Source organism: Ips typographus, linkage group LG3 (assembly GCF_016097725.1).
Source record: "Ips typographus isolate SLU linkage group LG3, UJ_Ityp_2.0, whole genome shotgun sequence".
Classification (NCBI taxonomy): Eukaryota; Metazoa; Arthropoda; class Insecta; order Coleoptera; family Curculionidae; genus Ips; species Ips typographus.
Window position 1 is genome coordinate 5,972,146 of NC_138424.1, and position 12,995 is coordinate 5,985,140.

The following is a 12,995-nucleotide window of genomic DNA, read 5'->3' on the forward strand; positions in this document are numbered from 1 at the left end:
TTTTCAAGCGGCATGTATACAAGGTGTGTTTTGACCAGAAAATCCTATTTCTCGACCAGTTAGGGTAAAACTAGCATACATATAGAGCTCGATTTTTGGGAAATTATTTTAATGGTAAAACTCTTGTCTTGAGATTTTGTCAATCCGCGGAGCTAGAAGGCATTTTTCAAACTTCGGCCATTTTAAAAACTCATCAGAACTTTTTTGTTTTTGAAAATATTGAAGGGAAACACAAACATTCTTAAGGAACTTTTTCGGTAAAAAACAAGCCTACATACCAGGATTCATGGTGGTTATCTTTCATGTTTTTTAAAAAATATTTAAAAATGAGATGTTTACATCATTAGTAAAAAAACAGTAAATTCCGAACGCATAACCGTAGTTACGATTGAAAGCGATAGATGACGCTAGACAACCATGATGCGCCCTCTGTTGGACAACTTTGGAAATGGCTTCCTGTTAACTGTTATCGTGTTAGCCATGTCTGTCATTGTATGTCCGTTTGTTTACGTTAATTTTGATCACAAATTTAGCTCTGGAACCTTCAGAAAAACTGTATTTCAGAATAATAACTGAGAATGAGAAAGAATCAAAGCAAAGTAAGTGTAAGTTCATTAATTCTGCTTTTTCCTAAATGTAACGGTTTAGTCTGAATCAAGTTCTGGACATTTTTTTACCTCCTAGGACAATGAAAATCCATTTTTGTACTAGTAACATAATGTAGCTTTTCTACGCCTGCAGTACAGATCAATAATAAGCTTATTTTAGACCGCCTGAAAAAAAATTATATTTAAGATAAGTTTCCTAAAACGCCTACTGTCAAAATGTCAATGTTTAACTGTCATTTTCTCGAAAACCACTAATCACATTCAAAAATTGCCTAAGCTAATGAAACGTGTACAAAAATAGCTTAAAAAACAGTATAAACTTTGTGCGACAAATAATACTGATTTGGCAACAATGGAATTGCGAACTAATTTTTAGGATATTTTGCTTATTGTATTATTTAATGCAACTTTTCTTCATACATATTACAATTTCACGGCAAAATTCAGTAGATTAATATCAAAACAAATGTAAAAATAACTATTTCCATATTAAAACGAAGACCCTTGTTTATATACCAGCTTCATCCAAAGTTTAAACGTAGTCAGGATGGCCGAGTGGTCTAAGGCGCTGCGTTCAGGTCGCAGTCCACTCTGTGGGCGTGGGTTCGAATCCCACTTCTGACACAAGCTTTTTTATTTTTTTTTTTCATTTACAATTTTTTTTTTTTGCTTATATATTTGTTAAAGTTTTATGAATGTCCACTAATTTGAAATGAATTAATTTACAAGCATTAACTTAACTTAATGTAAAATCACAAAAATTGTTATATTTTGTGCTGTATTAAAGTGTCTTCACTAAATTACATTTAAGTATTATTTATAAACTTTTTTTATTTATCACACACAAAACACAGTTATTGGAATGCGTGTATTGTTAAACTTCTTCATGTGAAGCAATATACAAACGTGTATGAATATAGAAATTTTAAAACATCATTTGTTTCTGGTAAGAAAGTGTTTATTTTTTGGTTTATTTACTTTATTCATGGCGTTACTGGGAAACGATTGGCCCCCTGCCAGTATAAACAGGGTGTGTAAAGTACGACCTTAAAATACTTTTATTTCTCAATTAAAACTTTAGTAAGTAGAGGTAGAAATAGAATCAAAATTATTTTTCTTTCATTTCGTACGTTAGTTTCTGTCATATTTTAGTCTACATAAACGATTGGTGCAAAAAGTGTCATTTAGGCAAACATTGACTTAAAATTTCGCCGTTTTTCAGGTAAATCCGGGTTTCTTTGACGCGTTTCCGAATTCGTGACTAATCGATCCGCCTTGGTTTGCAATAATGCTATCGCAAAGCCAATAAAGCCTGGAATAAAGCGTTAAACTAGCTGGCAAATATGCCATAATAGTGCCTATTAAATAGCGCAAAACCAAAGCTTTATAGTTTGAATATCGCCTCCGTACTGGGCGGTTAATTGAATTTTTGATTTCCGTAACCGAGTCCTGCTCACGGTTTAATTTATACGCTGATTTCAATCCGATTTGCATTGAGGGGGGGCCAAATTTGTACTAACCGGAATAATAGCACTATCATTGTGGTGGAAACAAAAAAGAAAGGAAAAAAGCAATAATATTTAGCTAGGTTCCCACTTTGAGGTATTTACCGATAAACTAGGAACATAGTTATTACGAGTTTACTAAACCTATTTGTATTTTAAAAAGTGGAGCAATAGCAGAAAGTATATACGTTTTTGCTTTGCTCAGGAATAAGTTGTTTCGTTTCAGGGTCTGATACCATTAATTAGGGTTGTTTGAAGACAAAACAAAATCAAAATGCTTGGTATGATGTGTGACATTTTAGCTCTTAGGGACTTTCAGACAGCAAATAAATTACCCCTACATTGCTTCTGTTATGTGAATGTAAACACAATCTCAACTCAAAAACAACAAAATTCACTTTGCATACAATATACTGGTAGGATTACCAAAATAAAGATGAAAAGAAGAACGGATATAAAAATATAACCATTTGCCTGATTTGTACGCCAGTGGAAAAATTAGAAAACCCAATTTATGTGAACTCTCAATCAAAAGCTCTAAATACTCATTGTTGAAATAAAAAGTACAATTACTCTTCCTTAGTACGTAAATCATATTCTTAATGGTAATTTTTGTTACAGTGAATACTGAAACCAAAACTGAAGCTGTTTCACTATGTCCAGCATTGCCAAATTTATTCTTGGTAAGTAAATTAAACATTATTGAGTCATTCAATGATAACAAATCGTCCAATAAAATTTGTCTGTATTGTCTATGTTACGTGGAAAAACTTTCCAAGCTTAAACGGAAATTTGACAAGGTTTTCCCTTTTACTCGGAAAACATTTTAGCCGGTTCGAGAATTAAATTAACTGATAAAATCCCAGAGAAACGCGCAATAAAAATTGAAATGTATTCGGGGAAAAGCCGTGCTAATCCTTCAGCGAAATTTCATCACTGAAAGAATTTGAGTTTGTTTTAATGGCAACAATCGGAAAATGAAATAAAAATGTGTTGTACACATTTCAATCTAACCAAGTAAATTAAAAACGTTGTTAATTGTACGAAATCTAAAATTCTCCACCAGAGGTCCTAGACATCTCATCTTGAAACGTCATAAAAAACAAATTAATTTCATGGTTAGGTATGTCGTGAAAACGTTGGGTGTTTTTTTTACCTGGTGAAGTCATATGTCAATTGTCAACGGTCAAATGAGGAGATTTTTAAATATTATTTGTTTACAGCTTGTGTCAGTTACTACTATTTTAACTATTTTTTAACACCAATTGAAGGGTGCACGGGAAAAACAAGCTAAGTCAATTTTTGGCCAAATTGAGAAAACCGCTTCACCCGATAGACAATAGCGATGCTATACAGGGTCCAAACTTAGTCAGAAGAAAAACGAGCTACGTCGTCTAATAGAAGATATTTTAGGAAAGGCGTACACGGGAATGACCTACTTACCTTTCATCCTTTTTAGTAACTAATTAGTTTAATAATTTTTTATCAACAAAAAAAAAAACAAGGTTTTAACTAATTATTTTTTGATATACATTTTAATTTATGAATTACCTTGTTTGCTACTTAAGTTTGACGAATTTAATATTTATAATATAAATCTGGTGAAAAACAGGCTGTAATTATTATATTAAATAAAAAAGCATGCTGCTTTATATATAAAAAAATATTTATGTTTCTAATGCCTATAGGTGACCAGTTAACAATGATTTTAGAGATAAAACTGCTGTACTCAAAAACTTCAAAATTTGACTTAGCTTGTTTTTCCCGTGCACCCTTCAATTGTTTTAACTGTTTTGACTATTTTTTAAACAAAAAATGTTTTTAAATTTTATTGACATTTGCACTTTGACAGTTTCAAATTAAATTTTTTTAGGTGTTTTACTGAATTTTAACTTTGACTTCAGATCACTTATAATATTGTATGTGAAACTCCTATATAACAAACCGGTTAGTTAGGATCATACCCACTGCAAGTGTCAAGTTAAATTTAAATATTCACTGTTTTTTTCCTATTAAACGTATTAATTCGTGGAATACCGCTTTAAAATGTTTTTATTGTTAAATTTGTCCATTTTTCGGATAATTTCTAAAGCCTTTAAGATAATTAGTTTAACAGTTGAGTGATAAGAAATATGAGTTAAGAAGTACGTAATTATAGAGTGTCCCAAAGTTTCTACTTTTTTAAAAGCATACATTTAGTAGCAAGCAGTCAACAAAAATAAATATTTCTGTACAGTTAGAGATTATATAATTTTAAGTTGTACAAATATCTGTAAAAAGATAGAAAAATGCCAATTTTCTCTACAGAAACTATACTTTCATTCACCCTGAAAAATGTTATAATAGTTAGGACCATACCCACTGCAGCGCTTTTATCAGTAGGTACACCTAATTTTACAACAATTTGTTAGCATGGTAGTTATAGTATCAGAATAGTAACAAATTTACATTTTAAATTGCGCTTCTAAACTATCTAGGCCATTAAATACCTAACCAATTATATTTTCCGGGGGCAAATTAAATTTAGAATCAAGTATAACTCGAGGGGTAAACCGCTAGAGCATTATGGTGTACAAACTTGTCATAAAATATTTTTTTCTATACATCTACCATTCAAATTTAAACATAAATAAAGTTGGGTAATTTCAATGAATTCCGTTGGAAAACAATGAAAAATTTGGATTTATCTAATTTTACTTTTAAAAATTTTGAAGCTCTCTAGCGGCAAAATGGTATCACTAACCCATCAACTTTTATACGTCAATAGAAAGCTTATTTCACTGGCTATCCATTGGCATATAAAAGTTTATACAAAGTGTTGCAAATAAGCTAGTTATTGACGATTGAACGAAAGAATGCACAAAAAAAGTCATGAAAAAATTAGTCAAATTTGACGCCCTCTAGTGGCCAAACCGTCTAACCTATCCATTCAAATTGGGCTACTGTTAAAAAGCTTATTTCATTGGCTATCCATTGACGTATAAAACTCTAGCAAGAATAGTGCAATTAAGCGGGTTTTTGAATATTAAACAAAAGAATACACCAAAAAAATTGGTGAAAGTTGACGCCCTCTAGTGGCTAAACGGTACCATTAACCAACCGACTTTTGTACGTCAATGGAATTTGCTGTCCATCGACATATAAAAGTATATTATACAAAGTGTTGCAAATACGCGTGTTATTTACGGTTTACAGACAGGATGGCCCAGAAACACTTTTTGACTGGTTAGGGCTAATTTGACCCTAGAAAATTAGGAAAACACGGGACATTTTTCAATAACATGGAAATTTTTTGAAAACCCGATTTTAGAAATGACAATTTTTGTAAGGGTCAAATTTGCCTGAAACACTACCACTATCCTAATGGGTTTTGCGTTAAGTTGGCCACGTAGTGCGAGCGAAAATCGACCTTAATAATTTTATTTCTACAGTTTTGCTACGGCTTTAAATTTGACTCTCATTGTGCTCGGTTTGTACCAGGGCCGTACCTGGCCGATTTAAAGAAATTATAGAGTGGTTACAATCAAGGAAAACGTTTAGTTAGCTTTGGAGCCCTCTGGCGGAAAAACGAAGCAGCCTAACAACACAAACGGCCATAAAATAAATATCTCAGAAACGGATACAGATAAGTGTATGACATTAATACACGAATTATGTCTACAATTTGACGTAGAGTTCAAAAATGCAATATACAATGTGTCCCATTTAAACTATGCAGCAGTTGATATCTACTTCCGGCTAAATCGTTGCACGCATATTTTCTTATTTTACTATTTTTAATTAAAAAAGGGGTTTTTTAGACTCTCCAGTCGTTGTCATTCAGAAAATTAGTGAGTATTCTTAGATTAGTTATTGGAAAATATTATAGGAATTACTGGGCATTATAAGGAATTAGTGTACAAAAATGTACTCAGCGGTTTACCCTTCGGTACAAATGGCAAATTCTAAATTTCCGTCTAGAGAAAGGCCTCATTGGACTTTTTCGTAAATTTGAGAGAAGATTTTGAAGATACCTATTACGTAATTAATTAATATTAATCACGCCTTCATGTTATTTTGTCCATTCCTGAAGTACAGTCATAAAACAATATCTTCCAACCAAATTCCCTGTGACTTCAACAAAATGTTTTGTTCCTGTCCTGTTGACTGCTGACTTATTCATAAAACTTTTTTCCAGAAATAAGAGTTGTCTACTATTGGAGTAGTTTTACCAAGTAAACATTAAGATTAGTTGGCAAATATAATGCGTCGATTCGTCTTTAGCCCCCGACAGTTTAATGGACTGACATCAGAAATCAATCCGGTGCGTTTGAGGGTGTATGGGTCTATTACAAGGGCAATTTGCGTCGAAAATAAATCCCCCGATGTCGGAGAGAACGTTTCAGAACCAATTTACATCGAGTGAGCGTCGTTAATTATCTCAATTTTCTTTAATTTCACTTGATGTAGTTGCGTCTATCATTAATTACGTTGTCTCTATTCACCGCTCACTTCCTCGTTTCCCATGGACCAGGGGCGCCGCTCGGCATTTCTTGTTGTTGAAACCGATCATCACGATTTTGGCCCCATTTTTTTTTCGGTTTTGTCGTTGTGTTGAAATTAGGCAAAACATAACCAAACTTGATGAAAAACATGTCGGTAAATGGTATCGCCTCGTGTCATCAACGAAATTTCGGTAACAGTGTGTGACGTTTATCGGAGCGAACCATCTCTTTTCACACACACGTAGTTTTTCATTTTTTACGCCTTGTTTGTGTGTTTTTTTTTTTGTTACTATGAAAAGTTAACGCAACAATGCCGCAACATATTGTATTTAAAAAGAAATCGTATTGTTATTTAAATGCTTAGTTCCGAGTGTATATAACGTACTGGATACTTCAAAATTCATGATCTAACTCACGTATCGAGAATGTACGGGTTTATTACTCAGGTTATATTTAAACAGATGTTTTCATTTAACAAACACAAAACAGCCGCATAAATATTTATAACAGACCGTTGATTATTATGTACGACGGTTAGTCATTTTGTGAGCAATTAGGTTTTTTTTTTTCGCCATCTTTCAAACACCGCAAGGATAAAGAATTCCATTAGCAATAAATTTAACGGCAAAAATTGGAAGCCAAGTGTTATTCCTATAATGTTATTTTTATATTCATAAATTTCTTGGAAAACCCTACTATTAGAGATAAGACATTCATGAAGTTAAAAATATAAAAAAATTCTGAGAATTCAGCTAATGTTTATCATTGTAGTTTGTTTTATAGTTTGGTGCTCTAAAGCCGAGGGGTAGACCGCCAATAATTTTTTGTACGCCAAAATGCCTTTAAAATACCACACAATGCTCCATTATTGCTCAAAATGCCTCATATTACCTTGAAATACCTCGAAATGCCTCTAAATTATTTAAACTGCCTCAGAATGCCTTCAAATGTTTACCTAAACATTTGTGGCGTTCTTAAATTTAGTTATAAGGCCCCTGATATTGGGACAATGATAAACCTTGATGAAATTTTTTTTTTGGTCACGTGGCCGTTTTTATGTCAGATTAATTAAGTAGCATGTCTGCTTTTACAATTTGTACATGACATTTTAACCCTTGTCAAAATGTCATAAAGATTAATGATTCAAAAAAAAATGACTTATTCAGGTTACCTGATGCTTTTCTAAATTTTGAAGACTCAAAAGCTTTAAATTCATTTTTTTAAAAGTCACGTGACTGTTTTTAGGTTAGGTTAGGTGAGAACGTAAAGGTTTTTCCAAATTTTTGACACTTGATTTGACCTTGTGCCGAAAGCTTAAAATTGATTTTCTAAGGTCAGGTGACTGTTTTTTCAAATTCTAACCAACAAAAATATTTTTTGTACGATTGTCTGAAATTACGGGTTATATTTTGACGTTTAAACGAATCTTCTAACTGTCATAGTAACCAAGTTAGCACGTGTCAAATTAAGACATCTATCATTTAAAAGAAACTGTTGAAGAATTAAATATATAGTATTTTAAATTTAGACCGTGGTAAAATTGTAAGAACTACGTCACGTGACTTTGATAATTCAATTTTTGAGTTTGCAACACTGTAAAGACTAGTTCACATTGTCAAAAACGGTCACGTGACCTTCAAAACGCAGTTCCAACTTTGGAAAATTGCTAAATAAAATTTGGACAGTTCTAAAAACTTAAATTGCAAAATACATGTCACGTGACTTGGATAATTCAATTTTTGAGCTTGCAACACTGTAAAGACCAGTTGAAATTGTCAAAAACAGTGACGTGACCTTCAAAACGCAGTTTAAACTTTGAAAAATTGCTAAATAAAATTTGGACAGTTCTAAAAACTTAAATTGCAAAATACATGTCACGTGACTTGGATAATTCAATTTTTGAGCTTGCAACACTGTAAAGACCAGTTGAAATTGTCAAAAACGGTCACGTGACCTTCAAAACGCAGTTTCAACTTTGGAAAATTGCTAAATAAAATTTGGACAGTTGTAAAAACTTAAATTGCAAAATACACGTCACGTGACTTGGATAATTCAATTTTTGAGCTTGCAACACTGTAAAGGCCAGTTGATATCTGTCAAAATGAATCACGTGACCGTTAAAATATGGTTTAAACTTTAAAAACTTTGTAAATTAAATTTAGACTATTTTAGACAGTTCTAAAAGTTGAAATTGTAAGATACACATCACGTGACCTTAATTATGCAATTTTAGAGCTTGCAACACTGTAAAGTTCAGTTGACGCCTGTTAAAAACAGTCACGTGACCTTAAAAATTTAGTTTAAATGTTGAAAATTTGGTAAATTATTTTAATAATTTGTAATGAATATTGTTTCAACTTAATATCATGTAACAAAGATTTTACCATAATAATTACATGTGCGGTCAATTTTCTTGTATTAATACGCTATACTGTCTACTGCTTGGTCTACTACAATGTATTCCTTAAAATATCGCAAAATTTTTTTTATTTAGGCTTTATTTCGTTCAAAATTCTAATGAAAATATTGCAAAACATTTTGAAATATATAGTAAATGCCTCAAAATCCTACGAAATGTGTTATAAATACTTCAAAATGCCTCGTAATACCTTGTAATACCTCAAACTGCATTGTAATTCGGTGCAAACGAATGCACTCGTTTTTCCTACATACAAGCAAAGAATATGTATATACTTTGTTAAGTTCATATACTACTTTTCAATCATATATAAAGCCAAGCATATACCTTTTTCTAAGTTTATATACTATTCCAATTATATAGAAATATCAGAACAAGTGAAAAAACAACAAAAAAACCAGCAGGTGACCGTTCTCACAGCCGTTTTATGTTATAATGCCCACGTCCCAAAAGGAGACTATTTATATTGTCCTAAAGCTAAGAGAACACTTACTTAGTTTATTTTACCACAAAAAAAGTGTGATTTCCATCACTTTTGTCTGAAAAATATTTGTATTTTTGTTAGCCAAAGCGTTAAGAATTCATGTTGAATAAGCGTCTAAACAGGTTGAAGCAAGACTTATGAGTACTAGTGAAAAATGAGATATAAAATAGAACAACTGTCAGCAATGTCTGCTCCATCTTTTGTTATGATTCCCTCAAAAACTTGTTTTTCGTCAATTTTTAAATTCTTACTACTCTAAATACAGACAATTTAATGAAATCAGTTTCATTTAAAATCAAATGTTTGCTCGTTTATTTTAGTAAAATATGCTTGTCATATTGTCAAAATTTTCGACTACAATATTATGCCAATCAATTTTTGGCGGCAAAACCAACACGAAAACAAACCCGACAATAAATAATTACGTTAAACTCGCTACAGGGCAAACAAGAGATAACAAAACTCCTGAAATCTGGAATACTCATGCATAAATATTGCACTGGTACGGGATTAACGTCCCGGAAACTAAATCGAACAAATTACAGTATAATAGTCGGCTACGCCAAAATAATGTGTTGCATGTTGGCGAACAAATACAGTATAACTAATTAAAATACAAAAATGGGGGTCCGATAGATTCCAATTTAGTCCGGGCCGGCACTGATGTTAATCTATGAACACATCACGAAATATTTTGTCAACACTTTTTTAATAAAGTTAGTTGATGAGTTTTATGAGATTATTCAGTAGCCAATGCAGTGTTGCCATTTGAGTTTTAACTCAAAAGCGAAATTGCTTAATATACTGTTTGTTTGGAAAAAATTATTAACTATCCTGGTAATGTTGCAATTATGCGTACACTGTTTCTAATATTTTGTAAAATCTAGATTTGAAAAATCCTACTTTTCCATTGTTCTATTGAAGTTGATCACAAAAAGTCCAACTGAAATGTAGGCAGAAACAAAAAGAGTGAATGTTCAAGGAACAGGAGAGATTTCAGCGGGTAAAACTGTTGTCAAGAAATGTGTTTCTTAAAATCACTAAAAACTGTCTTGATTTAATTAATTTTAAGAAAATAAAAATAGAATCATCACTTAATGTTATTTTATTGTTTAGATTTGCAAAACTCTGGTGTAACTGAAAATCGAGCGTACGCACAAACAGGTTAAGACGATCCCGATCATTGACTCAAACCTATTTTCGATCATTGGTTTAATTTTACATACATTTGAGCTTGTTTTATACGTTTGTTGTCATTTTTACATTTGTCACGTGACCGTTTAAGTGAATGAAAATCTAGTATCACGTGACCACTGTCAATAATGTCAAAACTGTCATTTATGTCGCTTGGAAGCAGTAAATTGGACTAGTCCTACACAAATTCTAGAAAACGGTCATTTTCGAGTGGTTTTTAATGTTTTTTTTTGGAAATTAAGTGTTTTTATAGGTCCATGGTAGTAGATTCTGACAGTTGACACTTTAAAGACGAAATTAGAACCTTTTCGTCGGTCAAGAATGTTAAAAAAGCGACCATGAAACTGTAAAGTGGAAGTAAATCATTTGACACTCGTGCCATTCCATTCCGAGCTTGTTTTATACGTTTGTTGTCATTTTTTTACATTTGTCACGTGACCGTTTAAGTAAATGAAGGTCTAATATCACGTGACCACTGTCAATAATGTCAAAACTGCCATTTATGTCACTTGAAAGCAGTAAATTGGACTAGTTCTACACAAATTCTAACAAACGATCCTTTTCAAGTGGTTTTTTGGAAATTAAGGTCTATGGTAGTGAATTCTTACAGTTGACACTTTAAAGACAAAATTAAAACCTTTTTGTCGGTCGAGAATGTTAAAAAAGCGACTATAAAACTGTAAAGTGGAAGTAAATCATTTGAAACTCGTGCCATTCCATTTCGAGCTTGTTTTATACGTTTGTTGTAATTTTTTTACATTTGTCACGTGACCGTTTAAGTGAATGAAGGTCTAGTATCACGTGACAACTGTCAATAATGCCATTTATGTCACTTGAAAGCAGTAAATTGGACTAGTTCTACACAAATTCTAACAAACGATCCTTTTCAAGTGGTTTTTTGGAAATTAAGGTCTATGGTAGTGAATTCTTACAGTTGACACTTTAAAGACAAAATTAAAACCTTTTTGTCGGTCGAGAATGTTAAAAAAGCGACTATAAAACTGTAAAGTGGAAGTAAATCATTTGAAACTCGTGCCATTCCATTTCGAGCTTGTTTTATACGTTTGTTGTAATTTTTTTACATTTGTCACGTGACCGTTTAAGTGAATGAAGGTCTAGTATCACGTGACAACTGTCAATAATGCCATTTATGTCACTTGAAAGCAGTAAATTGGACTAGTTCTACACAAATTCTAAAAAACGATCCTTTTCAAGTTGTTTTTTGGAAATTAAGTGTTTTTATAGGTCCATGGTACTGAATTCTGACAGTTGACACTTTAAAGACGAAATTAGAACCTTTCTGTCGGTCGAGAATGTTAAAAAAGCGACCATAAAACTGTAAAGTGGAAGTAAATCATTTGAAACTCGTTCCATTCCATTTGGAGCTTGTTTTATACGTTTGTTGTCATTTTTTTCATTTGTCACGTGACCGTTTAAGTGAATGAAGGTCTAATATCACGTGACCACTGTTAATAATGTCAAAACTGTCATTTATATCGCTTGGAAGCAGTAAATTGGACTAGTCCTACACAAATTCTAGCAAACGGTCGTTTTCAAGTGGTTTTAAACAATTTTTTTGGAAATTAAGTGTTTTATAGGTTCATGGTAGTGAATTCTGACAGTTGACACTTTAAAGACAAGATTAGAAGCTTTTTGTCGGTCAAGAATGTTAAAAAAGGCACCATAGAACTGTAAAGTGGAAGTAAATCAATTGAAACTAGTTCCATTTCATTTGGAGCTTGTTTTATACGTTTGTTGTTATTTTTTACATTTGTCACGTGACCGTTTAAGTGAATGAAGGTCTAGTATCACGTGACAATTGTCAATAATGCCATTTATGTCACTTGAAAGCAGTGAATAAAAGAAGTAATTAATTTTAAGAAAATAAGAATAGAATCATCACTTAATGTCATTTTATTGTTTAGATTTGCAAAACTCTGGTGCAACTGAAAATCGAGCGTACGCACAAACAGGTTAAGACGATTCCGATCATTGACTCAAACCTATTTTCGATCATTGGTTTAATTTTACATACAAACGTCCTTCAGTATTGATTATTTGTATTTACGGTTTAATTCGCGTTGATTGTTTCTCTTACACTAGCCGGTAATTAGGTAAGAGAGGTCAGCACAATTTTCTGGAAAAACACAAGTATATTTTGGTTTAAAAAGTTATTTTCAGTATGTTGGCAGCAGGCTTCTCACCGTCAGTTGACAGACGAGAACTTGTTAACAAATTCCCCGGGTTAATAACAATAATTGATGTTAATTAGCGAGTGTAACATGTCGTCAGTGGGTGCGT

The 12,995-nt window shown here is 32.3% G+C and overlaps 1 long non-coding RNA gene and 1 other non-coding gene across 2 annotated transcripts in view; both read left to right on the top strand.

Moving 5' to 3' along the window:
* Positions 1-12,995, top strand: part of LOC145726289 (uncharacterized) — a 39,941-nt gene that overhangs the window by 14,268 nt on the left and 12,678 nt on the right. The window contains exon 2 of the long non-coding RNA XR_014177557.1: positions 2,735-2,796. This is a non-coding gene — a long non-coding RNA (uncharacterized LOC145726289). The remainder of the gene's footprint in view (positions 1-2,734; positions 2,797-12,995) is intronic.
* TRNAL-CAG (transfer RNA leucine (anticodon CAG)) lies at positions 1,150-1,232 on the top strand. The gene has a single exon. It is a non-coding gene; the product is annotated as a tRNA-Leu (tRNA).